Source organism: Macaca mulatta, chromosome 1 (assembly GCF_049350105.2).
Source record: "Macaca mulatta isolate MMU2019108-1 chromosome 1, T2T-MMU8v2.0, whole genome shotgun sequence".
NCBI classification, from domain to species: domain Eukaryota; kingdom Metazoa; phylum Chordata; class Mammalia; order Primates; family Cercopithecidae; genus Macaca; species Macaca mulatta.
Genome location: NC_133406.1, coordinates 195,537,568 through 195,564,323, shown reverse-complemented (window position 1 = coordinate 195,564,323; position 26,756 = coordinate 195,537,568). Strand labels below are relative to the sequence as shown.

General features: G+C 42.5%; 1 protein-coding gene and 2 long non-coding RNA genes across 8 annotated transcripts in view; 1 reads left to right on the top strand and 2 right to left on the bottom strand.

Moving 5' to 3' along the window:
* Window positions 1-26,756, bottom strand: part of ZSWIM5 (zinc finger SWIM-type containing 5) — a 194,211-nt gene that overhangs the window by 46,989 nt on the left and 120,466 nt on the right. The window lies entirely within an intron of this gene.
* On the bottom strand, window positions 7,975-12,685 carry LOC144333842 (uncharacterized). Its single transcript, XR_013402932.1, has 2 exons — window positions 12,418-12,685; window positions 7,975-9,243 (listed from the first exon to the last, which is right to left on the bottom strand). It is a non-coding gene; the product is annotated as an uncharacterized LOC144333842 (long non-coding RNA).
* LOC144333814 (uncharacterized) lies at window positions 13,016-20,060 on the top strand. Its single transcript, XR_013402879.1, has 2 exons — window positions 13,016-14,006; window positions 19,715-20,060. It is a non-coding gene; the product is annotated as an uncharacterized LOC144333814 (long non-coding RNA).

Sequence of the window (26,756 nt, the reverse complement as noted above, 5' to 3'; positions counted from 1 at the left end):
TGTAACCAATGCTTAGCTTCCACTTATAAGTGAGAACATGTGGCATTTGGCTTCCTGTTTCTGAATTAATTTACTTAGGATAATGGCCTCCAGCTGCATCCACGTTACTGCCGAGGAAATTATTTTGGTCTTTTTTTTTTTGGCTGCATTGAATTCCATGATGTATATGTACCACATCTTCTTTATCCAATCCACTGCTGTTGGGCATCTAGGTTGATTCCACATCTTTGCTGTTGTGAACATATGAGTGCCTGTATCTTTTCAGTAGAATGATTTATTCTCCTTTGGGCATATGCCCAGTAATGGGATTGCTGGGTGGCCTAGTAGTTCTGTTTTAAGTGCTTTGAGAACTCTCCAAATAAACATAGTTCTGATCATAATCACTTCCCCGATCAAAAATATTCAGTCATGCCCTATTCTTACTAAATTATGTCCAAATGCCCTAGAATGGCCTTCAAGGTCCTCTATGCTCAGGCCCTATCTTTCATTTTTCGTCTTGTCTTCCCCTACACTTATGATATGCTTCAGCCAGAAACAGTGTTCCCAGAACTCAACCACATTGGCTTATGACATACTTTTCCTCCTCCTTCCTCTAACCTGTTCTTTGACCAAAAAACCCAACAGTTTTCACTGTCAATATTATTTCGGTACCAGAGTCAGGGCTGCAATGAGAAACAGAAACCATAGGCCGGGCGTGGTGGCTCACACCTGTAATCCCAGCACTTTGGGAGGCAGAGGTGGGCAGATCACGAGGTCAGGAGATGGAGACCATCCTGGCTAACGTGGTGAAACCCCGTCTCTACTAAAATACAAAAAATTAGCCAGGCGTGGTGGCGGGCGCACGTAGTCCCAGCTACTCAGAAGGCTGAGGCAGGAGAATGGCGTGAACCCGGAGGGTGGAGCTTGCAGTGAGCCGAGACCGTGCCACTGCACTCCAGCCTGGGTGACAGAGCGAGACTCCATCTCAAAAAAAAAAAAAAAAAAAGACATCATAAAATTAGTGTATAGAGAGGCTAACACTGCTGAGGTTCATGTATTGCTAGTTTACCTGGCAATAGGAGCTTTCTTTTTTAACCTTCTCACTGAATTAGCCATATACTCCATTGCCACCTGACGAAAGTATGCCCATCTTATGCTCATGTGCTCAGCATATAAAGGCAGTAACACTATTTTTTGTATTTGTAGTCTCCTGATATTAATTCACTTACTAATTAACATTCTACATAGTACTTTATTATTACGTTCATTAAATGTTCTTCATAGCACTTTATTATTACTTCTCTTGCACCTTGTTTTACATTAGAATTTTGCATTTCTCATATATTCCCAACTAAGTTGAAATTTTTAAAAAATAGGGATTCATTTTTCTACTTCATAGTGTCAGGCTCATTACAGCACTGAGTTAATATTTACAGAATGAATAAATACACATCTCACTGACCATCTAGATTTAAGCACCACACAGGCATATATTGTGTCCTATCCTCCTTTTATATCCCAAAAGTGGCAAAGCAAAACAAATATACTCCTTATCCTTAAATATTTGTAAGTAACAAGAATTTATTCAGTTTTTCCTATGCTAGAGGCACTTTTTATACATATACCCATTAGAATGTGTGCTCCTTGAGGGCAAAAGTTTTTGTTTGCTGGTATATTCACAACACATAGAAAAGTGCCTGGCATATAGTAGGTGCTCAATAAATATTTATTGAATAAATTCCAAGGAACGTTCATAACAACTCTATGAGGCCATATTATTCTCCTAATTTTAAAATGAAGAAACTAAAGTTTACACAGGGTAACTTAGATGTAAAGTATATCAGCCAGGATCTATATATTGGTCTCTCTCCAAAGCCTGTCTCTTTACTACAAGGCTATACTTTGGCCTTCGTCTCATGCTGCTGTGATTCACCAGTTGGTTTTAGGCCCCCTGAAGCTGTAACTGATGGTGTATCTGAAGATAGCCAAATACCATCTTTCCTTGGCTTATTCTGCTACATAGAATATGGAATTAGTCAGAATAATGCATTTTTCCCACAGTGAGGATAACTAGAGTTCTCATCAGTACAGTGATTCTCTGATATTAATATACAAAATAATTACTTGGGGTTTATGTGAAAAATGCAGATTATGGAGTCTAACTCCTAACAATTCTGGTTTTCAGGAGCTCCATAGAGATAAAACTGAGATAAATTAGGTTAATCCAAGAACTGGTTGTTGAGTACCTTGGAGCTAAGGATTGGGGTTGGAATGAACAGCAATGGTGCTCCAGCAGCAGAGGGCAGAGATGGCTTGAATACCAATTCTGTCCCTCGGATGGTTAAGTTAGGATATGAAAAAGCAGGAACAGGATCTAGTCTTTTAGGGGAGTCGGCCTTAAACAACTGGCTGGAAGTATGGACTGATACCCTCTCCTCTGAGGGTTTGAAGGGGTATGGAAAAAAGTGGAGAACACTTGGCACCCAGGTGATAATAGTGGCAGTAGCTGGGGAAGAAATAAGGCACAGTTTATAAATACCTAGAGTGTATCTAAAGAAAACTGCTGGGATAGGGCTAGGACGAATCAAAACCTTGAGAGTTACTAACAGTACAACTTCATTTAAAACTTCAAAAGGGTTTGTTTATTTTATAGGAGAGAAAGGAAAGTAAATTGTACAAATGTTTGCTGGTCTACAATGGACCCCAGGAGATGAGAAACTGAGCTGCTAAAATGGGTGACAGCAGCAAAAAAGGAAGTGAGTTAATATTTGGGGCATTGAGGTAACAAACTACTAGGAGTTTGTGTGATTGCTGAGGCAAGCAAAGTCATTTGGGAAGAGAACAAACTGGCAAGAGACCCAATGGAGAATTTTCTAAGACACTTTCATTTTCATTTCTAAGACATTTTCATTTATTCAGCCAATATTTATAGAGAGCCTCATATGTACAGAACCTGTGCCTGTGCCAAATACTGGATATATAACGGTAAACAAAGCAGATACAGAGCTTATAGTTGGGGAGAGAGACCTTAAGCAAATAATCACATGTACATATTTTTGTGTGGAAAGGAAGAAGAGTCAAACGCTTCTCTGAGAAAGTGACATTTAAGCTGACACTTGAAGAATAAACAGGAGTTAGCCTGGCAGAGAGTGGAAGAAATACTGTGTACTTTTTGTTCAAAAAAAGCATTACTTTGGTAATTAAATACAACTATAATAAGGGAGGGAGGACAGAAACAGGATGGGAAAGGAGGATATTCTCTCAAGGAGAGGGAATATTATGTGAAAATACAGGCAAAAACCAGATCATGCAAAGTTTTGCATGCCACAGAAATTTGGATTCGATCCTAACAGTAATAGGAGGCCACTGAAGGATTTTAAACAAGAAGTGATATGATAATACCTGCAGTTATAGAAAAGTTACTTTGGATGGTGGTATGAAGAATGGAATAGAGGGGATTAATAGTGGAAACTGAAAGATCAGTTAGATGGCTACTATAACAATTTACATGAGAGATTATAGTGGTTTGATTTAATAGGGAGAAGTAGAAAATTATGAAATATATTTCAGAGGTAAAATTAACAGATCTTGCAATGTATTGCATGTGGAATACACAAAAGACAAAGGTGTTAGGAGTAACTACAAGGTTTTCATCATGATTCCATGGCTAGATGGTGGTGCTATACGGTGAATACAGGAGGATAAATAAATTTGGGGAAGAAGATCATAAAATCACATTTGGATATGTTGATCTTGGGATGCCTTTATGACATTAAATAGTTGCACATAGAGTCTAACGCTCAATAGATATGGGCTGAAGAAATACATCTGTGAGGTTGGGCACAGTGGCTCATGCCTGTAATCCTAGCACTTTGGGAGGCCAAGGTGGGTGTGTTGCTTGAGCCCAAGAGCTCAAGACCAGCCTCCGCAACACAGTGAGACCCTGTCTCTACAAAAAACACAAAAATTAGCCAAGCATGGTGGCATGAGCCTGTGGTCCCAGCTACTTGGGAGGCTGACGTGGGAGGATCACCTGAGCCCAGGGAAACTGAGGCTGTAGTGAACTGTGATTGTGCCACTGCATTCCAGCCTAGGTGACAGAGTAATACCCTGCCTCAAAAAAAAAAAAAAAAAAAAAGAAAGAAATACATTTGTGAGTCATGGAATGTAGATAATATTTGAAGACAAGGATGTAACTGAGATTGCCTACAGGAATCATATAAAATAAGAAGAGGAGAAAATGTAAGATAATTTATAAGAAATGTCAATATTCAAAGGTCAAATAGTACAGTAGAGGACAGCATTAAGGAATAAACAAGGGCACAAATCATTTAACTAGATAAACTAGGTGTGGAGTTCACAAACTGGCTTCTTCAGCTGTCTTTCACTAACTCCCAGGCAGCATCTTTTCTAAAAATCCTTTCTTTACTTTAAAAATCAAATTAAATTAAAATGCCCTTATATGTTCACTGGTTAGAACATTTTAGTCTTTCCACAGAAAGAGATGAGTATGAAACCACTCATCTTTAGTAACAGTAAAGTAGGCCTAGTCAATGTAAATAATACTTTAACATTATACTCTGAATTTTTTCCTAAGGACTAATAACAGAAATGATGACAAGTGAAGATAAGATAGAAAGGATGTCTTTCATAAATAATTATGAAACAAACCATTGTGTGGGTTCAGCCTTCACGTAAGCATTGAAGCTTATATAATGAGATCTGTCCTGAGGGTGTTTTTAAGTCTAAGGATCCAATTTTTCTTTCATTCTTTTTTTTTTTTTTTTTTGAGATGGAGTCTCACTCTGCTGCCCAGGCTGGAGTGCAGTGGTGTGATCTCAGTTCACTGCAACCTCCGCCTCCAGGGTTCAAGCCATTCTCCTGCCTCAGCCTCCCAAATGGCTGGGATTACAGGTGGTGCACACTACCATGCCTGGCTAATTTTTGTATTTTTAGTAGAGACGGGATTTCACCATGTTGGCCAGGCTGGTCTTGAACTCCTGACCTTAGGTGATCTGTCTACTCCAGCCTCCCAAAGTGCTAGGATTACAGGCGTGAGCCACGGTGTCTGGCCAATAAATAGTAATTTAAAAATTTTAATGTAAGGTGAGCCAAAATCATGCCATTGCACTCCAGCCTGGGCAAAGAGAGCAAAGTTCCATCTCAAAAAAAAAAAAAAAAAAAAAAAAAATTAATGTATTCCATTTTGTTGATCTTTTCCTACTAAAAAAAATTTTCTCTACCTCAAGGACATGAAGGTGTTCTCTTATCTTAGGTTTTACTCTTCTACTTTTCACATTTATATCTGCAATCCATCTGCAACTGATTTTTCTAAGTGTTATCAGGTAGAAATCAAGTTTCCAGTTGAAACTGGAATCTCATTATAGTTCTGATTTGCATTTCTTTGATAATCAGTGATGTTGAGCACCTTTTCATATGCCTGTTTGCCATTTGTATGTCTTCTTTCGGGAAATGTCTATTCAGACCTTTTGCCCATTTAAAAATAGGATTATTAGATTTTTTCTTATAGAGTTGTTTGAGCTCCTTTTATATTCAAGGATTATTAATCCCTTGTCAGAAGGATAGTTTGAAGGAATTTTCTCCTATTCTGTGGGTTGTTTCTTCACTTTGTTGATTATATCCTTTCTGTACAGAAGCTTTTTAACTTGATGTGATCCCATTTATCCATTTTTGCTTTGGTTGCCTGTGCTTGTGGGTTATTACTCAAAAAATCTTTGCCCAGTCCAGTGTCCTAGAGAGCTTCCCCAATGTTTTCTTGTAGTAGTTTCATAGTTTCAGGTCTTAGATGTAAGTCTTTAATCCATTTTTATCTGATTTTTGTATATGGTTAGAGATGGGGGTCAAGTTTCATTTCTTCTGCATACGGATATCCAGTTTCCCAGCATCCATTTATTGAAAAAACTGTCTTTTCCTCAGTGTATGTTCTTGGCATCTTTGTAACAAATGAGTTCAGTGTAGGTGTGTGGATTTGTTTCTGGGTTTTCTATTCTGTTCCATTGGTCTTTGTGTCTATTTTATGACAGTACCATGCTATTTTAGTTACTATAGCTCTGTAGTAAAATGTTAAGTCAAGTAATATGATAACTCCAGTTTTGTTCTTTTTGCTTAGGATAGCTTTGGTTATTCCAGGTCTTTGTGGTTTCATATAACAAAAAACAATTTTAGAATTGTTTTTTCTATTTCTGTTAATAATGTCATTGGTATTTTGATAGGGATTACATTGAATCTGTAGATTAAGTAGTATGAGTATTTTAACAATATTCATTTTTCCAATTCATGAACATGGAATATCTTTCCATTTTTTGGTGTCTTCTTCGATTTCTTTTATCAGTGTTTTATAGTTTTCATTATAGAGAACTTTCACTTCTTTGGTTAACTCCTAGGCATTTATTTGTGGCTACTGTAAATGGGATTACTTTTCAAATTTATTTTTTAGATGGTTCACTGTTTGCATATACAATTGCTACTGATTTTTTTTTTTATTTTTATTTTTTAGGTGGAGTCTCACTGTTGTCGCCCTGGCTGGAGTTGCAGTGGCACGATCTTAGCTCACTGCAACCTCTGCCTCCTGGGTTCAAGCAATTTCCCTGCTTCAGCCACCTGAGTAGCTGAGATTACAGGTGCCCACCATCACGCCTGGGTAATTTTTGTATTTTTAGTAGGGGTAGAGTTTCACCATGTTGGCCAGGCTTGTCTCAAACTCCTGACCTTACGTGATCCACCTGCCTTGGCCTCCCAAAGTGATGGGATAACAGACGTGAGCCACTGCGCCCGGCCTGCTGATTTTTTGTATGTTGATTTTGTATCCTGCAATTTTACTGAATTTATTCATCAATTCTAATAGTTTCTTGGTGGAGTCTTTAGGTTTTTCCAAATACAAGATCATATCATCTGCAAACGAGGATAATTTGACTTCTTCCTTTCCAATTTAAATGCCCCTTATTTCCTTCTCTTGTTTGCTTGCTCTAGCTAGGACCTCCAGCATTATGTTGAATAACAGTGGTAACATGGGGCATCCTTGTCACGTTCCAGATCTTAGAGAAAAGGTTTTCAGTTTTTCCCCATTCAGTATATTAGCTGTGGGTCTGCCATATATGTCTTTTATTACGTTGAGGTATGTTCCTTCTATACCCATTTTAAAAGTGTTTTTATCATGAAGAGATGTTAGATTTTATCAAGTGCTTTTTCAGCATCAATTGAAATGATCATACGGTTTTTATCCTTTATTCTGCTGATATGATGTATCACATTGATTGATTTCCATATATTGAAACATCCTTGCATCCCAGGGATAAATCCCACTTGATCATGATGAATGATCTTTTTAATGTATTTTGAATTCAGTTTGCTAGTATTTCGTTGAGGACTTTTTGCATCAATATTCATCAGAGATATTGGCATGTAGTTTTATTTTTTTGATATGTCTTTGTCTGGTTTTGGTATCAGGGTAATACTTGCCTTGTAGAATGAGTTTGGAAGTATTTCTTCCTCCTCTATTTTCAGAATAGTTTGAGTAAGATTGGTATTAATCCTTCTTTAAATGTTTGGTAGAATTCAGCTGGGTCTCAGGCTTTTCATTACTGGGTGACTTTTTATTATGGCTTTGATCTTGTTACTTTATTTGGTCTGTTCAAGTTTTGGATTTTTTCATGGTTCAGTCTTGATAGGTTATATGCATCTTGAAATTTGTCCATTGCTTTTAGATTTTCTGATTTATTGGCATATAGTTGTTCACAGTAACCACTAATGATCCTTTGAATTTCTGTGTTATCAGCTGTAATGTCTCCTTTTTCACCTCTGATTTTATTTATTTGGGTCATCTCTCTTTTTTTCTTAGTCTGGCTAAAGGTTTGTCAATTTTGTTTAACTTTTCAAAAAACCAACCTTTTGTTTTATTGATTTTTTGTATTGTTTTCTTCATTTCAATTTATTTCTGCTCTGATCTTTATTATTTCTTTTTTCTATCAATATTAATTTTGGGTTTGGCTTGCTCTTGCTTTTCTACTTCTTTAAGATACATCATTAGATTGTTTATTTGAAGTTTTTCTTCTTTTTGATCTAGGTACTTATAGCTATACATTTCCCTCTTAGTACTGGTTTTGCTGTATCCTATAGATTTTAGTACATTGTGTTTCCATTATCATTGGTTTTAAGAAATTTTTCAATTTCCTCTTAATTTCTTTATTGACCCACTGGTCATTCAGAAGCATATTGTTTAATTTCCATGTATTTGTATAGTTTCCAAAATTCCTCTTGTTATTAATTTCTAGTTTTATTCCATTGTGGTCAGAGAAGATGCTTATTTCAGTTTTTGTTTGTTTGTTTGTTTACTGTTTTAAGACTTGTTTTGTAACCTAACATGTGGTTTATCTCTGAGAATAATCCATGTGCTGAGGAAAATAATGTGTATTCTGCAGTTGCTGGCTGAAATGTTCTGTAAATATCTATTAGTTGCATTTGGTCTATAGTGCAGATTAAATCCAATGTTTCTTTGTTGATTTTCTGTCTGGAAGATGTGTCCAATGCTAATAGTGGGATGTTGAAGTCTCCAGCTATTACTATACTGAAGTCTATCTCTCTATTTAGCTGTAATAGTGTTTGCTCTATATATTTGGGTGCTCCAGTGTTGGGTGTATATATATTTACAATTACTATATACTCTTACTGAACTAACCCCTTTATCATTATATTGTCACCTTCTTATAGTTTTTGTCTTGAAATCTATTTTGTCTGACAAAAGTATAGCTACTCCTGCTCCTTTTTGTTTTCATTGACATGAAATACCTTTTTCAATCCCTTTTCGGTCTATGTTTGTCTTTATAAGTGAAGTGTGTTTCTTGTAGGTAACAGATCATTGGGTCTAATTTTTTTTTAATCCATGCAGCCACTTTATGTCTTTTTATTGGAGAGCTTAGTCTATTTACATTCAGTGTTGTTATTGATAAGTAAGGACTTAGTCCTGCCATTTTGTTATTTGTTTTCTGGTTGTTTTGTGGTCTTCTCTTCCTTCTTTCCTTCCTGTTTTCCTTTAGTGAAGGTGATTTTCTCTGGTGATATGATTTAGTTTCTTACTTTTAACTTTTTGTGTATTTGTTGTATTGTTTTTGGCTTGAAGTTACCACGAAGCTTGCAAATACTATCTTATAACCCATTATTTTAAACTGATAAAAAACTTACACCATTTGAATAAGCAAACAAGCCAAAAGAAACCTAATAAAAACTCTACAACTTACCTTTGTCCCCCTGCTTTTTAACTTTTTGTTGTTTCTACTTGTATCTTATTATGCTATGTCTTGAAAGTTGTAGTTATTATTTGTGATTGGTTCATAGTTTAGTCTTTCTACTTAAGAGTAGTTTACACATCACAGTTAAAGCATTATAATATTTTGTGTTCTTCTGTCTACTTACTATCACCAGTGAGTTCTGTGCCTTCATATGATTTTTTCTTGTTCACGAACATCCTTTTTGTACTGATAGAAGTACTCCCTTTTAGCATTTCTTGTAGGCCATTTCTGGTGTTGATGAAATCCCTCAGTTTTTGTTTGTCTGGGAAAGTCTTTATTTCTCCTTCATGTTTGAAGGATACTTTTGCCAAACATACTATTTTAGGATAAAAGTTTTTTTTCCTTCACTTTAAACATGTCATGCCACTCTCTCCTGGCCCGTAAAGTTTCCACTGAAAAGTCTGCTGCCAGACTCCATTGTATGTTACTTTTTAATTTTCTCTTGCTGCTTTTAGGATCCTTTCTATATCCTTGACCTTTGGGAGTTTGATTATTAAATGTCTTGAACTAGTCTTCTTTGGGTTAAATATGCTTGGTATTCTATAACCTACTTGTACTTGGATACTGATATATCTTCCTCTAGGTCTGGGAAGTTCTCTGATATAATCCCTTTGAATAAATTCTCTATCCCCAATCTCTTTCTCTATGTCCTCTTTAAGGCCAATAACTCTTAGATTTGCCCCTTGAAGCTATATTCCAGATCTTTCAGGTATGTATCACTCATTTTATTCTTTTTTTCTTTTATCTCCTCAGACTGTGAATTTTCAAATAGCCTGTCTTCAAGCTCACTAATTCCTTCTTCTGCTTGATGAATTCTGCTATTAAAAGACTCTGATGCATTCTTCTGTATGCTAATTGCATTTTTCAGCTCCAGAATTTCTGCTTCTTTTGAATTATTTCAATCTCTTTGTTAAATTTATCTGATAGAAGTCTAAATTCCTTCTTTGTGTTATCTTGAATTTCTTTGAGTTTCCTCAAAACAGCTATTTTGAATTCTTTCTGAAAGGTTACACATCTCTGTTTCTCCAGGATTGGTTTCTGGTACCTTTAGTTCATTTGATGAGGTCATGTTTTCCTGGATGATGTTGATGCTTGTAGATGTTTGTCAGTGTCCAGGCATTGAAGAGTTAGGTATTTGGTGTAGTCTTCTCAGCCTGGGCTTGTTTGTACCTGTCCTTCTTGGGAAGGCTTTCCAGATATGTGAAAGGACTTGGGTATTGTGATCTAAGCTGTATCTGCTTTAGTGGTCACCCCAACCCCAGTAATGCTGTGGTTCTTGCAGACCCATAGAGGTACCTCCTTGGTGGTCTAGAACAAGATCCAGAAGAATTCTCTGGGAAACCAGGCAAAGACTCTTGTTCTCTTCCCTTAGTTTCTTCCAAACAAATGGGATCTTTCTCTATTCTGAGCTACCTGGAAGTGGTGTGACATAAGTACCCTTGTGGTCACCACCATTAGGACTGTGCTTGGTCAAATCTGAAGCCAGCACCAAATTAGGTCTCACCTAAGGTTTGCTGTAACCACTCCCTGGCTATTACCTGTGTTCACTCAAGGCCCTGAGGCTCCACAATCAGCAGGTGGCAAAGCCAGCCTGGCCTGTGTCCTTCTCTTCAGGATGGTGGGTTCCTCCAGACTCTGGGTGTGTCCAGAGGTGCCATCCCGGAGCCAGGGACCAGAGTAAAAAAACCTTAGATGTTCACCTGCTGTTCCATTGTACTGTGGCTGAACTGGCACTCAAACCACAAAACATAGTCCTTCCTGTCAGGCCTCTGAGCCCAAGCTAAGCCATCGTATCCCCTGTGACCTGCATGTATGTAAGTCCAGATGGCCCAAAGCAAGTGAAGAATCACAAAAGAAGTGAAAATGGCCAGTTCCTGCCTTAACTGATGACATTCCACCACAAAAGAAGTGAAAATGGCTGGTCCCTGCCTTAACTGATGATATTACCTTGTGAAATTCCTTCTCTTGGCTCATCCTGGCTCAAAAGCTCCCCAACTGAGCACCTGGTGACCCCCACCCCTGTCAGCCAGAGAACAATCCCCTTTAATTGTAATTTTCCACTACCTACCCAAATCTTATCAAATGGCCCCACCCCTATCTCCCTTCGCTGACTCTCTTTTCGGACTCAGCCTGTCTGCACCCAGGTGAAATAAGCAGCCTTGTTGCTCACACAAAGCCTGTTTGGTGGTCTCTTCACACGGACGCATGTGACAATTGGTGCTGAAGATCCGGGACAAGAAGACTCCTTTGGGAGACCAGTCCCCTGTCCTCGCCCTCACTCCGTGAGGAGATCCACCCACAACCTTGGGTCCTCAGACCAACTAGCCCAAGGAACATCTCACCAATTTCTTTTTCTTTTTTGGGGGGCGGGGGCGGGGATGGAGTTTCGCTCTTTTTGCCCAGGCTGGAGTGCAATGGCACGACCTCAGCTCACTGCAAGCTCCACCTCCCAGGTTCAAGCGATTCTCCTATCTCAGCCTCCCAAGTAGCTGGGATTACAGGCACCTGCCACCACGCCAGGCTAATTTTTTTGTATTTTTAGTAGAGACGGGGTTTCACCATGTTGGCCAGGATGGTCTCGATCTCTTGCTCATGATCTGCCTGCCTTGGCCTCCCAAAGTGCTGGGATTACAGGCGTGAGCCACCGCACCTAGCCAATATCTCACCAATTTCAAATCAGGTAAGCAGTCTTTTCACTCTCTTCTCCAGCCTCTTTTGCTACCCTTCAATCTCCCTTTCTTGCTACCCTTCAATCTCCCCATCCTTCCAATTCCAGTTCTTTTTCCTCTCTAGTAGAGACAAAGGAGACACATTTTATCTGTGGACCTAAAACTCCGGCGCCAGTCACGGACTCAGGAAGACAGCCTTCCCTTGGTGTCTGACCACCGCAGGGATGCCTGCCTTGGTCATTCACCCACATTCCCTTGGTGGCAAGTCAACTGCAGGGACACCTGCTTTGGCTGGTCACCCACATTGCAGCCCTGGGCTGCTCACCCATCCCCTTCTCCGTGTCTCCACCTTTCTCTTTAAACTTACCTCCTTCACTATGGGCAACCTTCCACCCGCCATTCCCCCTTCTTCTCCCTTAGCCTGTGTTCTTAAAAACCTAAAACCTCTTCAACTCACACCTGACCTAAAACCTAAACACCTTATTTTCTTCTGCAACACCGCCTGGCACCAATACAAACTTGATAATGACTCTAAATGGCCAGAAAACGGCACTTTTGATTTCTCCATCCTACAAGACCTTGATAATTTTTGTTGAAAAATGGGCAAACGGTCTAAGGTGCCTTACATCCGGGCATTTTGCATACTTCGTCCCCTCCCTAGTCTCTGTTCTCAATGCAATTCCTCTCAAATCCTCCTTTCCCTCTCGTCTGTCCCTTCAGTCCCAACCCCAAGCGTAGATGAGTCTTTCCAATCTTCCTTTTCTACAGACCCATCTGATCTCTCCCCTCCTCCCCAGGCTGTTCGTCGCCAGGCCGACGAACAGGTCCCAATTTTTCCTCAGTCTCCGCTTCTCTACTCTATAATCCTTCTATCACCTCCCCTCCTCACACCTGGTCCAGTTTACAGTTTGGTTCGTGACTAGCTCTTTCCTACCTGCCCAATAATTTCCTCTTAGAGAGGTGGCTGGAGCTGAAGGCACAGTCAGGATACATGTGCCTTTTTCCCTATCAGACCTCTCTCAGATCAGTCAGGGTTCAGGCTCTTTCTCATCAGACCCCACTAAATATATACAGGAATTCAGATATCTAACTCTGTCCTACAATTTAACCTGGAGTGACTTAAACGTTATCCTAACTTCTAACCTCTCCCTAGATGAACCAGCAAGAGTTTTTTCTCTAGCCCAATCTCATGCTGACAACCGCCAGCTCCATGAGCCAGAGCTCCAGGAAGGCATTAGAGCAGTTCCCCGAGAGGATCCCCAATGGAACTATCAGGTAGATTCCCTGGGTATAGTTAGGTGAGATTACATGATTTCCTGCCTAGCTTTGAAGGGCTTAAAAAGGCAGCTTACAAAGCTGTTAATTATGACAAGCTTAAAGAAACTACCCAAGGAAAAGAAGAAAACCCAGGCCAGTTCATGGCCCGCTTAGCAGCAACCCTTAGATGCTTTACCGCCCTAGACCCAGAGGGGCCAGAGGCCGCCTTATTCTTAATATGCATTTTATCACCCAATCCGCTCCTGACATTAGGAAAAAACTCCAGAAGTTGGATTCCGGCCCTTAAACCCTACAACAGGACTTAACTAACCTCGCCTTCAAGGTGTACACTTATAATAGTGAAGAGGCAGACAAACAACAACGCATCTATGAGTCACAGCTACTTGCCTCCAATGTAAGATGACCCACAACCACGTCTCCAGCATACAAAAACTTCAGAACACCCAAGCCACGGCTCCTAGGGGCTCCTTCAAAACCTCCTCGTGGACCTTGCTTCAAATGCCAAAAGCCTGGCCACTGGGCCTTGGAATACCCGCAGCCCAGGATTCCTCCTAAGCCATGCCCTGTCTGTACGGGCCTCCACTGGAGGTCGGACTGTCTGACTCACACCGCTGCTGCTCCTAAAGCCCCTGGAGCCCAAACCCAATGTTCCTTGGCCAACTCCTTCCCAGATCACCTCAGCTTAGCAGCTGAAGACTGACGCTGCCTGCTCGCCTCGGAAGCCCCCTGGACCATCATGGATGCTGAGCTTCGGGTAACTCTTACAGTGGAGAGGGTAAGTCCGTCCCCCATTTAATCGATACAGGGGCTAGCCACTCCACATTACCTTCTTTTCAAGGGCCTGTTTCCCTTGCCCCTGTAACTGTTGTGGGTATTGACGGCCAAGCTTCAAAACCCCTTAAAACTCCCCCACCCTGGTGCCAATTTGGACATTCTTTTTGCACTCTTTTTGAGTTATCCCCACCTGCCCAGTTCCCTTATTAGGCCGAGACATTTTAACCAAATTATCTGCTTCCCTGACTATTCCTGGACTACAGCCACATCTCACTGCTGCCCTTTTTCCTAACCCAAAGCCTCCTTTGCATCTTCCTCTCGTATACCCCCACCTTAACCCACCAGTATGGGACACCTCTACTCCCTCCCTGGCAACTGATCACATGCTCATTACTATCCCATTAAAACCTAATCACCCTTACCCCACTCAACGCCAATATCCTATCCTGCAGCAGGCTTTAAAAGGATTAAAGACTGTTATCACTCGCCTGCTACAGCATGGGCTTCTAAAACCTATAAACTCTCCTTACAATTCCCCCATTTTACCTGTCCAAAAATCGGATAAGTCTTACAGGTTAGTTCGGGATCTGCACCTTATCAACCAAATTGTTTTGCCTATCCACCCTACAGTGCCCAACCCGTACACTCTTTTGTCCTCAATACCTTCCTCTACAACTCACTATTCCATTTTGTTCTTAAAGATGCTTTTTTTCACTATTCCCCTGCATCCCTCTTCCCAGCCTCTCTTTGCTTTTACCTGGACTGACCCTGACACCCATCAGTCTCAGCAGCTTACCTGGGATGTGATGCCTCAAGGTTTCAGGGATAGCCCTCATTACTTCAGCCAAGCTCTTTCTCATGATTTCCTTTCTTTCCACCCCTCTGCTTCTCACCTTATTCAATATATTGATGACCTTCTACTTTGTAGCCCCTCCTTTGAATCTTCTCAACAAGACACCCTCCTGCTCCTTCAACATTTATTCTCCAAAGGATATTGGGTATCCCCCTCCAAAGCTCAAATTTCTTCTCCATCTGTTACCTACCTTGGCATAATTCTTTGTAAAAACACACATGCTCTCCCTGACGATCGTGTCCGACTGATCTCTCAAATCCCAACACCTTCTACAAAACAACAACTCCTTTCCTTCATTAGCATGGTTGGATACTTTCACCTCTGGACACTTGGTTTTGCCATCCTAACAAAACCATTATATAAACTCACAAAAGAAAACCTAGCTGACCCCATAGATCCTAAATCCTTTCCCCACTCCTCTTTCTATTCCTTGAAGACAGCTTTAGAGACTGCCACCATGCTAGCTCTCCCTGACTCATCCCAACCCTTTTCATTACACACAGCCAAAGTGCAGGGCTGTGCAGTCAGAATTCTTACACGAGGACCAGGACCACGCCCTGTAGCCTTTTTGTCCAAACAACTTGACTTTACTGTTTTAGGCTGGCCATCGTGTCTCTGTGCAGCAGCTGCCACCACCCTAATACTTCTAGAGGCCCTCAAAAATCACAAACTGTGCTCAACTCACTCTCTACAGCTCTCATAACTTCCAAAATCGATTTTCTTCCTCACACCTGATGCATATACTTTCTGCTCCCCGGCTCCTTCAGCTATACTCACTCTTTGTTGAGTCTCCCACACTTACCATTGTTCCTGGCCCAGACTTCAATCCAGCCTCCCACATTATTCCAGATACCACACCTGACTCCCATGACTGTATCTCTCTGTGATCGACCTGACATTCACCCTATTTCCCCATATTTCCTTCTTAACTATTCCTCACCCTGATCACATTTGGTTTATTGATGGTAGTTCCACCACGCCTAATCACCACTCATCAGCAAAGGCAGGCTATGCTATAGTATCTTCCACATCTGTCTTTGAGGCCACCACTCTGCCCGCCTCCACTACCTCTCAGCAAGCCCAACTCATTGCCTTAACTCGGGCCCTCACTCTTGCAAAGGCACTACGTGTCAATATTTACACTGACTCTAAATATGCCTTCCATATCCTGCACAATCATGCTGTTATATGGGCAGAAAGAGGTTTCCTCACTACACAAGGGTCCTCTATCATTAATGCTTCTTTAACAAAAACTCTTCTCAAGGCCGCTTTACTTCCAAAGGAAGCTGGAGTCATTGACTGCAAGAGCCATCAAAAGGCATCAGATCCCATTGCTCTAGGCAACGTTTATGCTGATAAGGTGGCTAAAGAAGCAGCTAGCATTCCAACTTCTGAACCTCATGGCCAGTTTTTCTCCTTCTCATCGGTCACTCCCACCTACTCCCCTGCTGAAACTACCACTTATCAATCTCTTCCCACACAAGCAAATGGTTCTTGGACCAAGGAAAATATTTCCTTCCAGCCTCACAGGCCCATTCTATTCTGTCGTCATTTCATAACCTCTTCCATGTAGGTTACAAGCCGCTAGCCCATCTCTTAGAACCTCTCATTTCCTTCCCATCGTGGAAATCTATCCTCAAGGAAATCACTTCTCAGTGTTCCATCTGCTATTCTACTACCCCTCAGGGATTGTTCAGGCCCCCTCCCTTTCCTACACATCAAGTTCGGGGATTTGCCCCTGCCCAGGACTGGCAAATTGACTTTACTCACATATCCCGAGTCAGAAAACTAAAATACCTCTTGGTCTGGGTAGACACTTTCACTGGATGGGTAGAGACCTTTCCCACAGGGTTTGAGAAGGCCACCACAGTCATTTCTTCCCTTCTGTCAGACATAATTCCTCAGTTTGGCCTTCCCACCTCTATATGGTCTGATAATGGACAGGCCTTTACTAGTCAAATCACCCAAGCAGTTTCTCAGGCTCTTGGTATTCAGTGGAACCCTCATATCACTTACCATCCTCAATCTTCAGGAAAGGTAGAACGGATTAATAGTCTTAATTTTAAAGACACACCTCACCAAGCTCAGCCTCCAACTTAAAAAGGACTGGACAGTACTTTTGCCTCTTGTCCTTCTTAGAATTAGAACCCATCCTTGAGATGCTACAGGGTACAATCCATTTGAACTTTTATATGGACGCACTTTCTTGCTCGGTCCCAACCTCATCCCAGACACCAGCCCTCCAGGCGACTATCTTTCAGTCCTCCTGAAGGCTAGACAGGAAATTCACCAGGCTACTAATCTTTTCTTGCCTACTCCAGATTCTCAGCCATATGAAGACACCCTAGCTGGACGATCAGTTCTTGTTAAGAATCTGACCCCTCAAACTCTACAACCTTGATGGATCAGACCCTACTTAGTCATCTATAGTACCCCAACTGCCATCTGCCTGCAGGATCCTCCCCACTGGGTTCACCATTCCAGGATAAAGCTGTGTCCGTCGGACAGCCAGCCTAATCTCTCTTCTTCCTCCTGGAAGTTGCAAGTATTCTCCCCTACTTCCCTTAAACTCACTCGCATTTCTGAAGAACAGTAATAACCCTTATGAGCCTAATACATCCCTTCATTCTATTAGGTCTGTTCATCCTTACCCTACTTTTTGCAACAGGGCTTTACGAAGAGACCCCCACTACTTGGACTGAGCCCCAAAAACTAGTCATCCCTACTATCTTCTGTCTAGTCACACTCCTATTCACCATTCTCAACTACTCATAAATGCCTTACTCTTGTTTACACTGCCGGTTTACAGTTTCTTCAAGCCATCATAGCTGATAACTCTTGGTGCTATCCCTAAACTGCCACTCTTAACTCCCTCTTAGAGTGGATAGATGATCTTTGCTGGCAGGGGACCCTCCAATACTTTCACCCTGATGAAGTTCTATTCTTTACTTTTATATTCACTTGTGTTCTCATTCCCACTCTTATGCCACCCTCTACCTCTCCCCAGCTATCTCTAACACACTATCAATCTTACCCACTCTCTCCTAGCCATTTCTAATCACTCCTTAGCGAACAATTGCTGGCTTTGCATTTCCCTTTCTTCCAGCGCCTACACAGCTGTCCCCGCCTTACATACAGACTGGGCAACATCTCCTGTCTCCCTACACCTCCAAGCTTCCTTTAACAGCCCTCATCTTTACCCTCCTGAAGAACTCATTTACTTTCTAGGCAGGTCCAGCAAGACCTCCCCAGACATTTCACATCAGCAAGCTGCGGCCCTCCTCCGCACTTACTTAACAAACCTTCCTCCTTATATCAACTCTACTCCCCCCATATTTGGACCCCTCACAACACAAACTACTATTCCTGTGGCCGCTCCTTTATGCATCTCTCGGCAAAGACCCACTGGAATTCCCCTGGGTAACCTTTCACCTTCTCGATGTTCCTTCACTCTTCATCTCCAAAGCCCAACTACATATATCACTGAAACAACTGGAGCCTTCCAGCTCCGCATTACAGATAAGCCCTCTATCAGTACTGGCAAACTTAAAAACATTAGCAGTAATTATTGCTCAGGAAGATACTTACTCTGTATTTCACTCCATCCTTGGCTACCTTCCCCTCGCTCGTCAGACTCTCCTCCCAGGCCCTCTTCTTGTTTCCTTATACCCAGCCCCGTAAATAACAGTGAAAGGTTGCTCGTAGACACTCAACGTTTTCTCATACATCATGAAAAGAGAACCTCCCCCTCTACACAGTTACCCCATCAGTCCCCATGACAACCTCTGATGGTTGCCGCCCTAGCTGGATCCCTAGGAGTCTGGGTACATGACACCCCTTTCAGCACTCCTTCTCACCTTTTTACTTTGCATCTCTGGTTTTGCCTTGTACAAGGTTTCTTCTTCCTCTGTGGATCCTCTACCTATGTGTGTCTACTTGCTAATTGGACAGGCACATGCACACTAGTTTTCCTTACTCTCAAAATTCTTTTTGCAAATGGGACTGAAGAGCTCCCTGTTCCCCTCATGACACCAACAGGACAAAAAAGAGTTATTCCACTAATTCCCTTGCTTGTTGGTTTAGGACTTTCTGCCTCCACTATTGCTCTCAGTACTAGAATAGCAGGCATTTCAACCTCTGTCACGACCTTCCGTAGCCTCTGTAATGACTTCTCTGCTAGCATCACAGACATATCACAAACGTTATCAGTCCTCCAGACCCACGTTGACTCTTTAGCTGCGGTTGTCCTCCAAAACCGCCAAGGCCTTGACTTACTCACTGCTGAAAAAGGAGGACTCTGTATATTTTTAAATGAAGAGTGTTGTTTTTACCTAACTCAGTCTGGCCTGGTATATGACAACATAAAAAAAACTCAAGGATAGAGCCCAAAAACTCGCCAACCAAGCAAGTAATTACGCTGAACCCCCTTGGGCACTCTCTAATTGGATGTCCTGGGTCCTCCCAATTCTTAGTCCTTTAATACCTATTTTCTCCTTCTTTTATTCAGACTGTGTATCTCCGTTTAGTTTCTCAATTCATCCAAAACTGTATCCAGGACATCACCAATCATTCTATACAACAAATGCTCCTTCTAACAACCCCACAATATCACCCCTTACCACAAAATCCTCCTTCAACTTCACCTCTCCCACTCTAGGTTCCCACGCCACCCCTAATCTCGCTCAAAGCAGCCCTGAGAAACATCACCCATTATCTCTCCATGCCACCCCCCAAAAAATTTTTGCTGCTCCAACACTTCAATACTATTTTATGTTATTTTTCTTATTAATATAAGAAGGCAGGAATGTCAGGCCTCTGAGCCCAAGCTAAGCCATCGTATCCCCTGTGACCTGCAGGTATGTTCGGATGGCCCGAAGCAAGTGAAGAATCACAAAAGAATTGAAAATGGCCAGTTCCTGCCTTAACTGATGACATTCCACCACAAAAGAAGTGAAAATGGCTGGTCCCTGCCTTTACTGATGACATTACCATGTGAAATTCCTTCTCTTGGCCAAAAGCTCCCCCACTGAGCACGTTGTGACCCCCACCCCTGCCAGCCAGGGAACAACCCCCTTTGATTGTAATTTTCCACTACCTACCCAAATCTTATAAAACCTCCCCACCCCTATCTCTCTTCATTGACTCTCTTTTTGGACTCAGCCCACCTGCACCCAAGTAAAATAAAAAGCCTTTTTGCTCACACACAGTCTGTTTGGTGGTCTCTTCACACGGACACACGTGACACTTCCCACTCTTCCTGCCCCTTTCCAAAGGCAGAGGAGCCTCCCATGGTCACCACTACCACAGGCCCATGAGGAGTACTGCTAGACTACCACTTAAGGCCCAAGGCCTCTCCAGTCAGCTTGTGGTGAATGCTGCCTGGCTTGGGACTCACCCTTCAGGGCAGTGCACTCTCCAATGGCCCTGGGCAGGTCTAGAAAAGCCATCCAAGAGCCAAGTCCTGGAATTGAGGACCCCAAGAGGCCACTTGGTGCTCTAGACCCTGTGGCTGAGCTGGTACCTAAGGTGCAAGACAAAGTCCCCTTTGTTTTTACTTCCACTTTTCTCAAGTGGAAGGCATCTTGTCCCATAGCCACCATAGCTGGGAATGTCCTGAGACTCACCTTAAGCCAGCAAGTTTCAGAGTCTCACCCAAGGTTCTCAATGTAGTACATGGGTATCACTGCTGGTTATTCAGGGCCCCCAGGGCTCTTCAGTTAGCAGGCAATGAATCCTGTCAGGACTAGTTCCTTCCCTTCAAAGGCAGCAGGTTCCTTTCTGGCCCAAGGTGTGTCAAGAAATGTAGTACAGGGAGCTAGGACCTGGAAAGGGGGCTTCACGACTCTGACTGGTGCCCTATCCTGGTGTGGGTGAGCTGGTATCCAAGATACAAGACAAACTCATCCCCACTCTTCCCTCTCCTCTCCTCAAGCAAAGGGATGGGACCTCTTTTGGAGTTGTAAACTGAACTGCCTGGGGTTAAGGGAAGGGTGATGCCATCACTCCCTCAGCTACCCTAGCTGGTGTCTCAGTAGGTCACATGTCTCCCCACAGTCCACTGTCTCTGGGCCCAGTTCAGCATTGGGACTTGCCTAGGAGATGCAGTCCTTGCAGCCTAGACTGCCTTTCGAGTTTATTTAAGGCCCCAGAGCACTTTAGCCCACAGATGTGAGGCTTGCTGGAACTCAAGTTTGGACTGCTGGGACTGGTAATTCCTCTTTGGCTAGGGCCAATTTAAATGCTCCCTCTATGGGGAGGTGTCAGCTGAGTTTGGTCTGGTTTTGTTTTCTGTTATAATAGGGCAGCCCTGAGTTTAATGCCTCAGAAATGCTGCAATTTATGTTTTCCCAATGCACCAAAATGCTTTCCACACCATGCTATGACTGCAGGGCGACTGGAGAGGTGTGGACTGGTGAGTCAAGACTTTTTCCTACTTCCTCAGTGCCTCTTTTAGCAATATGAAGTTAAAACCAGGCATTATGAGTGCTCACCTGATTTTTGGTTCTTATGTGGGTACTGCTTTTGTGTGTAGATGGTTCTTAGATTGGTGTCCTCATGTGAGGAAGTAGGGAACAAATGGTGTAGCCTTCTATTCTGCCATCTTGTTCTGCCTCCTTCCTCAATCTTTCTTTTTGGATAAGAGAAACTGAAGTCCTGGCCAGGATGCTGTATTCCAGAGAATCTTGGGGTATGGAGTTACCAGAGCAAATCACAAATAGGGCATAGAGTAGTGCTAGAGGCAGAGCTGGAAGGATAGTCAAATCTGAGTAACCAATCCCCAAAAGATAAGGCAATGTCTAGCTACAAACACATATAGGGACTAATACAAGAAGTGGTCTCAGGGAAGTGGGGAGCAGAGCAAAGCTTGGATCTGTTCTTAAAATTCAAAGCAGGCAGCTAGCAGTTTTAGGAATTTTATTCCTGCTGTTTTAGGTTTGTTTTGGTGAGGAATGGGGTTAAAAAGAAAGGAGAAGGAAAATGTTCTAAGTGTTTAAAGATTTAGCAGGGAACAGAAATACGATTTCAAACATCATTTTTATCTAAAATTCTTGATTCCAAAAATTCTGACTTTCTCCCTCAGTTCCAGGTCCATATATTTAACTGTTTATCAGAATTCTTTATCTAAATGTCCTAGAAGTATCTCAAACTTAAATTTATCTTCCTCCTAAATTCATTTATCCTCTTTTGTTCCCTAATGAATGGCAACATCATTATCAAAACCATCAATGCCATTCTAGCTAGACATTTTGGAATTCAGTTTTACGTCGTCTTCTTCACTCCTCACTCATCCAATACACTTGGGTTTTCAGTCTAGTCCATTTTACCTCTATGATATCTCCTTTGTGTATCATTGCTTATACCAGTACTGGTTAAGAAATAGATCAAGAAAGGGCCTGTAGAATACTATGGAACCTGTCGTAGAAAGCTAATATAAGTATGGGATAAACATGTATACAGAAGTAGTAGTTCCTGGGGAAGGTTGAGAATCACATCTCGAGTTGATTGTGGCAACTGCAGCCTAATTTCAGACAAAAATTAAGATATGGGAATGGGAAGCGTAATGAGGAATATAGGTTTCTTCAGCACAGTAGTAATGAGGGAAGAGGGTTGTTTTGGTGACAGTTGTGGTGAAAAAGACAGGCCAATACTGGTCCTGAACCAAGGCAGCCAGTTCAAGAAGAGGCCAGAGAGCTTGGAAATAATTCTGGGGGAAAAGATAGTGGGAATGAGGCACAAAAGCAGGCCATAGCCCAGCTGTCAGGGTACAGAGCTATTCTTCCCTCTGGTGCTACAGGCCTGGGGGATGGGGGCAGAACTCAGGTCTCAAAAAGGAGGTCAGAGAAGTAGAACAGCCTCTCTGTGTGGGATAGGAAGAGATATAGAGAGCTACTCTTTGACAGTATCACTCAAATAGAGAGAGCTCAGTTATTATATAAACACTGCAACTTTGAGTGTAAAGCAATAACATTTTTGCTAGTTAGCAAGAGCTCCTGAAAGCCTGTCTGACTGTTCTTTCTTTATTCCTTTTAAATTTTTTTTTTTTTTTTTGAGACAGGGTCTTACTCTGTTGTCCATGCTGAGGACAGTAGCATGACACTGTTCATTGCAGCCTCGACATCCTGGGCTCAAGCAATTCTCCTGCATCAGCTTCCCAAGTAGCTGGGACCAAAAGCACACACCACCATGCATGGCTAATTTTTTTATTTTTTGTAGAGATGAGGTCTCACTATGTTGTTCAGGCTGTTCTCCTGGACTCCGGCAATCCTGTTGCCTTGACCTCCCAAAGTGTTGGGATTACAGGCGTTGAGCCACCATGCCCAGCTCTGACTGTTCTTTCTGAGGTTGTTAGTAGGACTTGATTGGCTCTGTTGAACAACTGGGAAAGGCAGGTCCTTTGGCATGTGGACTACTCTATTATACAGGCCACCCACCCAGTCTCATTGCCTCTTCCACACTAGTAGTTAAGTTATTGTATTAGTCCGTTCTTGCACTGCTATAAAGAAATAACTGAAACTGGGTAATTTATAAAGAAAAGTTTAATTGGATCACGGTTCCACAGGATGTACAGGAAGCATGTCTGGGGAGGCCTCAGGAAACTTACAAGACAAAGGGGAAGCAGGCATGTCTTACATGGCTGGTGCAGAAGGAAGAGAGAGAAGTGGGAGGTGCTAAACACTTTTATTTATATTTATTTATTATTTTGAGACAAAGTCTGGTTCTATCACCAGGCTGGAGTGCAGTGGTGCAATTTTGGTTCACTGCAATCTCTGCCTCCTGGGCTCAAGCCATCCTCCCACCTCAGCCTCCCAAGTAGCTGGGACTACACGTACGCACCACAATGCCCAGCTAATTTTTGAATTTTTTGTGGAGACAGGGTTTTTCCATGTTTCCTGGGCTGATCTCAAACTCTGGTGTGCAAGCAATCCACCCACCTTGGCTTCCCAAAGTGCTGGGATTACAGGTGTGAGCCTCTGCGCCCGGCCTACACACTTTTAAATAACCAGATCTCATGAGAACTCACTCACTATCATGAGAACAGCAAGGGGTAAATCCACCTCCATGATCCAATCACCTCCCATCATGCCCCTTCTCCAACAGTGGGGATTACAAATTCAAGATGAGATTTGGGTAGGGACAAAAATCCAAACCATATCATTCTGCCCCTGGCCCCTTCTAAATCTCATATCCTTCTTACAATGCAAAATACAATCATCCCTTCTCAACAGTCCCCCAAGTCTTAACTCATTTCAGCATTAACTCAAAAGTCCACCGTCCAAAATCTCATCTGAGACAAGGCAAGTCCCTTCCACCTATGAGCCTGTAAAATCAAAAACAAGTTAGTTACTTCCAAGATACAATGGAAATATAAGCATTGGGTAAATACACCTGCCATTTCAAAAGGGAGAAATCAGCCAAAAGAGAGGGGCTACAGGTCCCAGGCAAGTCCAAAACCCAGCAGGGCAGTCACTAAACCTTAAAGCTCCAAAATAATCCCTTTTGACTCCAAGTCTCACATCCAAGTCACAGTGATGCAATGGGTGGGCACCTAAGTCCTTGAGCAGCTCCACCCACTGAGAGCTCGGCTCCCATGGCTGCTTTCAAGGGCTAGTATTGAGTGCCTGTGGCTTTTTCAAGTGCACAGTATAAGCTATTGGTGGATATACCATCCTGGGATCTGGAGGACAGCAGCCCCCTTCTCACAGCTCCACTAGGCAGTGCTCCAGTGGGGAATCTGTGTGGGGGCTCCAACCCACATTTCCCCTCCACACTGCCCTAGTAGAGGCTCTCCATGAAGGCTTTGCCCCTGCAGCAGACTTGTGCCTAGACATCCAGGCATTTTCATATATCCTCTGAAATCTAGGCAAAGGCTCTCAAGCCTCAACTCTTGGCCTCTGTGCTTAACACCATGTGGACGCCGCCAAGGCTTATGGCTTGCACCCTCTGGAGCAGTGGCCTAAGACCTATCTGGGGCCCTTTTAGCCACAGCTGGAGCTGGAGTGGCTGGGATGCAGGGAGCAGTGTCCTAAGGAGCAAGGTAGTGGAGCCTTGGGCCTGGCCTATGAAACCATTCTTCCCTCCTCGGTCTCTGGGCCTGTGATGGGAGGGGCTACCATGAAGGTGTCTGAAATGCTTTTGAGACATTTTCCTCATTGTCTTGTCTTTACTTAAGCAAATTTCTGCAGCCAGCTTGAATTCCTCCCCTGAAAGGGGGAATTCTTTTCTACCATATGGCCAGGCTGCAAATTTTCCAAACTTTTACACTCTGTTTCCCTTTTAAATATAATTTCTAGTTTTAGGTTAGTTTTTTTTTGTTTGTTTGTTTTTGTTTTTTTTTTTTTTTGCTCACGAATATGAGATGAGGTTGCTAAAAGCAGTCAGGCTATATCTTCAACTCTGCTGCACAGAAATTTCTTCTGCCAGGTACCCCAAATCACCACTCTCAAGTTCAAAGTTCCACAGATCCCAAGGGCAGGGGCACAGTGCCTCAAACATCTTTGCTCCAGTTCCCAAAAAGCACCCCATATTCATCTGAGACCATCTCAGCCTGGACTTCACTGTCAATATCACTATCAGCATTTTGGTCACAACAATTTAACAAGTGTCTAGGAAGTTCCAAACTTTCCTTCATCCTCCTGTCTTCTTCTAAGCCCTCCACACTTTTCTAACCTCTGCCTGTTACCCAGTTCCAAAGCTGCTTTCACATTTTCAGGTATCTTTATGGCAATGCCTGACTTTCCAATACCAATTTTTTGTATTGGTACATTCTTGCACTGCTATAAAAAAATACCTGAGAATGGGTAATTTATTTTTAAAAAAGAGGTTTAATTGGCTCATGGTTCTGCAGGCTGTACAGGAAGCATGGCTTGGGAGGCCTCAGGAAACTTAAAATCATGGTGGAAGGCAAAGGGGAAGCAGGCACATCTTACATGGCTGGAGCAGGAGGAAGAGAGAGAAGGGGCAGGTGCTTACACACTTTTCAATAACCGGATCTTGTAAAAACTCACTCATTATCAGGAGAACAGAAAGAGGGAAGGATATCTGCCCCCATGATCTATTCACCTCCCACAAGGCCCCTCCTCCAACGTGGGAGATTACAACTGGATATGACATTTCAGCAGGGACGCAAATCCAAACCGTATCAGTTATCGTCCAAAAGAGAAAGGTAGTTTAGGGAAACTCAAAAAACTTTAGAGAAATTCAAAAAATTCTTTTTTTTTTTTTTTTTTTTTGAGACGGAGTCTCGCTCTGTCATCCAGGCTGGAGTGCAGTGGCCGGATCTAAGCTCACTGCAAGGTCCGCCTCCCGGGTTTACCCCATTCTCCTGCCTCAGCCTCCCGAGTAGCTGGGACTACAGACGCCCGCCACCTCGCCTGGCTAGTTTTTTGTATTTTTTAGTAGAGACAGGGTTTCACTGTGTTAGCCAGGATGGTCTCGATCTCCTGACCTCGTGATCCGTCCGTCTCGGCCTCCCAAAGTGCTGGGATTACAGGCTTGAGCCACCGTGTCCGGCCCTAAAAAAATTCTTAAGTCAAATGAACCTAGGTTATAAATAACTTCCTTATTCATAAAGTAGAAATTATTATACCCCACAAAGTAGTTTTGAAAGCTGAATGAATTAACATATATAAAGTCCTCTGTGGACAGAAAACCAAACACTGCATGTTCTCACTCATAGGTGGGAATTGAACAATGAGAACACTTGGACACAGGAAGGGGAACATCACACCCTGGGGCCTGTCGTGGGGTGCAGGGCAGGGGGAAGAATAGCATTAGGAGAAATACCTAATGTAAATGATGAGTTAACAGGTGCAGCAAAGCAACACGGCACATGTATACCTATGTAACAAACCTGCACGTTGTGCACATGTACCCTAGAACTTAAAGTATAATAAAAAA